Below are 4861 nucleotides of genomic sequence, written 5' to 3' on the forward strand. Positions count from 1 at the left end.
AGTTATGCACAGAAAAGAACTAAGTGGGAACGTGAGTTAACATAACTGTTAAGGGAGACAATATGGAGGTTCCTCCTAAAAACGGGAAAAAAAAAAAACACCACTCTACAGATTTAGCTATCCCACTCTTATGCATACAGCAAAGGAAAATGAAATGAGCATGGCCTATCTGCATACTCATGTGTATTGCGACACTAGTCACTATAGGTGAGATGTGGAAACCCCATAAATGCCTATCAACAGATGAACGGACAGTGATGTGGTGTACACACACTGCAGAACAACGGCATGGTGTCCTTTGTAGAAAAGCAGATGGAACTAGAGGAAGTTATGTGAAGTGTAGATAGCCAGACACAGAAAGACAGGTTACGGTTACATGCTTTCTTCCACGTGCAGAAGCTATAAGTAGGCCCTCATGGGGTGAATAAACTCCACCAATATGTGCAATCCTTATCAATCAAAATAAAGATGGGGGCTAGGGAGACGACTTGGTGGTTAAAGTTGCTTGTTTTCAACGCCAACTAAGTTTGTTCTATTTCGCCAGTACCCATATAGAGCCAGTAACACAATGTGGTGCGTGTGTCTAGAATTTGTTTGCAATGGTAAGAAACCCTGACATACTAATTTATCTCCTTCCTTCCTTCTTTCCTTTCTTTCTTTCTTCAAGTCATAAACCTTTCTCTCTTTCTTCCTTCCTTCCTTCCTCTCCATCTTTCCTTTTTCTTCCTTCATTCCTTCCTCTCCATCTTTCCTCTTTCTTCCTTCATTCCTTCCTTTCTTTCTTTTTCTCTAACTCTCTGACTCTTTTTCTGTCTCTTTCAAATAAATAAATAAGTAAAAATAAAGTAAAATAAAGACGGGGTAGAAAAGGACAAATTCAGAAATAAAATAGAATGTATTTAGTTGTTTAAATCAAAAATTTTATATCAGTCCAATATTAAACACATAATTTCTCTTATCAAACCTCAATATAATATACTATATTCATCTAATTAAAATATGTGTACTAGGAAACCTACTTAATGAAAGTCATGAGAAACATAAAATTAAAAATTTTGTTTTTATGTTTCAGTAAAAGAAATATTAAAAGGACACCTGTAAAATAGGTTGACAATATCTGAAACTCCCACCATTAGCCTCTCACAAAGACATGACAGACCTTTGAAAATGACAATAAGGTAATACATGAAGATATTAATATAAGGTCCATTAACACCTTGAACTCATTTAATTGATCCAATTAGCTAACCTACAGTCAAAGAGGTTGCAAAAGAAGGCAGCACAAAGAACTGTGTAGGTGGGGAGGTTATTAAGAAAGTCAGAAGAAGGTGTCCATAGTCTATGGTGTGTGCTTATTTGGGCCTTCATTGGAGAGCCTTCTTTTTTTTATTAATTAGTTTTGTATTCAGCAAATACAGTCAATTTTGTACCATTATTAGGCTCATCCCTGACCTATCCCCTCCCCTTGGCCCCTCCTTGTTGAGGTATATGGGTCATGCATTGTGGAGTTAGCTCGCAGTTATGGGTAAGATAAATGTCTCTGCATATCATGACCCAACATGTGGCTCTGACATTCTTTCTGACCCCTCTTCCGCAAAATTTCCCTGAGCTATGTTGGGTTCATTTTTGGCCTGTTTCAGTGATGAGGTGTTGGGGGCCTCTGAGGCTCCCACTCTCTGATTTGGTAGGAGTTGATTTTTCTCTGTGTTGATCTCCTTCCCCCTTGTGCTGGTATCCAGTTCACCAGGAAAACAGCACCCTTGCTTGTTTTGCCATTTTTTCTTAGTTTCAGCCGGGGCCCTTTTGAGGTATGATGGGGTGGCTCTCTCCTTAGGACCTACATCCATCTGAAAAAGAGAAGCAGATTCTCCAATGGAGAGTGAGTTAGCACCCAGAAAATTGAAATAACACTTACTTTTTTGATAGAGAGTTTAATAGGTATAGGCCCTCTTGGAGCCCATGATTGATGGTAGCTTGATATTGGAGAGTGGGCTTATGTTTGGATATGGTTCTGACTTGTTTCCCAGCTCCAGCTATGGATCCCATACCACTGAGGGGATCAGCTAGCCAAATCAAGAGCAGGTGGTTCCCCACCATTTCTGTGTGCCACTATTGCACTTGTGTGGGCATCACAACAGGTTATTGTTACATAGGTTAGACCATGAGTTGCTTGGACAAATATTAGTCATTTTCCTCCAGTCTCCCATGTAGCCCCTTCTGGCACTAGACACAATGACTGTCTAGGGACTCTCTTCTAGCTTCCAGCCATGCCATTCCATTTTATGTGTCAACCGCATATGGTGTCTTCAGCATTAGGGTCTTACCACTAACCTTTGGTGAGTTATCAAGTACTCTGACAGAAATATATCTGTCTTTTAGGAAACCTTGCAGGTCTCTCTGATCGAAAGCTCATTGTGGATGATAGCCCCATGCTAGTGCTGGGAGTTACAGGTCAGTGACCACTAAGAAAATGAGGAAAAAGAGAACTAATATACAAGAATGGGGGGGGGGAAAGGAGGGAGGGAAGATGTAGAAGGTTTAGGTTAGACTTGATCCTACCCTCTCCAGTGTCTTGTGGTTCAGGTCTTCCCTGTAAGGGCCTAGTGAACGTTCAGCCATTTGGTCTGCCTTTTCGGAAGTAGAATTTTATGGTACCATTGCCGTTTGGGTCTAAATTAGTGTTTCCCACCCCTTCGATGCCCTCCCCTCCCTCCCCACCCATCCTAGTGTCTAGTCCATGAGATTCTTGCTGGGTATGTAAGGTATCTTGGGTAGATTCAGGTTAGGTGCTGTAAATGAGTGAGACTATGTGGCGATTTTTTTTCTGTGATTGGGTAAGTTCACTGAGAATGATCTGTTCCAGGTTCAACCATTTCTGAATATAGTCATGAGTGCTAGTATAATGAGATGAAGAAAAAATTTTAAGAAAAGGAAGAAAAAGATAATTAATATGTAAGAGTTAGAGAGGAGAGAGAGAGAGGGAGGAAGAGGGAGGGAGGGAAGCTGTAGAAGACACACATACCTGATGATATAAAAAATTATACATGACAAAAAAAATTTATAGGGAAGGATTCAAAATCCCAATGCCAAATCTCTGCCCAAGCACTAAACTTTCTATGACTTCCCAACCTTCCCAGCCTCAGAATTTGCTTGTAAGCTGAGGGCCTGAGCCTAGATGAGTAATACTCCTCCAGCTATTTAATTCTACGGCATACTTAACAATTTTATCTTCTCAGGCTTTCATGGTGGTTGTTTTACTTTTAATAAAGAGGTAGTTGTATTATAAAAGCACCTTTTATCAATTCACTTACTTGAGATTCTGCAGCCTCTGTGATGTTTCAACCAAACATGTTTTTAGGCTCTTAAAGATTAATGAGGTGTCTTGATTTATGATGAAAATCTCTAGAACCTCTATTTGCATAAGGCAACATCAGTTTTTCTCATGATCATATTTTACTTATTGCCATGTCCCAATATATTTGTTGTCTAACTCTATGAGAGATTTTACTTCCAGAATAACCATTGCATTATCATTGAAATTGTGTGAAATTTACAAATATTTGCACCTTTAATCTATGCATTGTCAAAATGCAGAGAGATTAAATTGATAGATCTCTGCCTATGACATCTTTTCATCTGTGTGGATTATAAGCAACTGCCAAGTCTTCAGAGTTTCAGTAACTTATCATCCTACTATCAAAAAACATAGTTACTTCTCTGATACCTTTGCCTTTTCATCAGCAGAGAATTATTTACAGGAATACTATTTAGGATATCAAATATACTTTCAAATAAGATGAAGTTGCAAGTTACATGCAAGGGGAACGTGTAGCTAGGACTGTCTGGGGCAATGGGACATGCCAGGAGATCTGCTATCTGACATTGATGCTTAACAGTGTTCATCACTAGCATGCATGTGGAAAAGTATCTTAACTTTTAAATATCTTTATTTATTTGTTGGTAGAGGCTTGAATGAGCAGCAATATTCAGTAAGAGGAAAGAAAGAATGAAGGGAAGGGAAAAAGGAAAGGAAAAGGAAAGAAGGAAAGAAAGATAAAGAAAGGATGGAAGTGAGGAAGGAGGATCAAAAGGAGGGAGGGAGGATTGCTAGTTGGAGAATACAGGTTTACCCTATTTATATTAATCAGGGATTTTTTTGTCAGGCATTTAGTTCCCTCAAGAATGTTTAGAACTGCTGTAAAAGCAGATTGGCAGGGAAATTCTATATACATCCAAAATATCACCAAGAAGAGTCTTGTGAAAATAGGAACTTGAGGAAAGTATGCTACTGCCATTGATTTCAGGATCACCCAGATGGTAGTGAATCCTTAAGTTTTCACAAAGCAATTGCTATGTGCCTAATATACCCACATCACTAATTCCCAAGCAAAGCTAATTAGGGGTTCAAGGAAATCAGAGTAGTTTTTGTTGTATTAGTATTCTAATATTGTTGTATTGCAAATGCATGTTTTACAATGTAGAAATCTAATAATTTATGTAGCAAGCTCTCAAAGCTCTCAAAGATACCACATGCATGCACACATGTATACACATACATAAACACACACACACACAGGGCAAAACAGACATAAGACATTTAATATAGGATTTATAGAATAAACCTAAAGTTTATGAATTATAAAGAGCTGGCAGGCTGGAAGGCAGAAGATCTATTAGCAAATTTGTTCAAAACTCTTAGGAAACTTTTTAAATTTTGGTTTCTCCTGACTGGGAGGGAGCATGAGTGAGTGAAAGAGGCATGATTATTTTAATTTCTCAGTGATTTTCCCATTGGAATAAAGTGAAAAATTACTTCAAAGATAATATGTCAGAATTCCCTTAGTACCATGTTACCATATTT

This window comes from Jaculus jaculus, chromosome 12 (assembly GCF_020740685.1).
Source record: "Jaculus jaculus isolate mJacJac1 chromosome 12, mJacJac1.mat.Y.cur, whole genome shotgun sequence".
Taxonomy (NCBI): Eukaryota; Metazoa; Chordata; class Mammalia; order Rodentia; family Dipodidae; genus Jaculus; species Jaculus jaculus.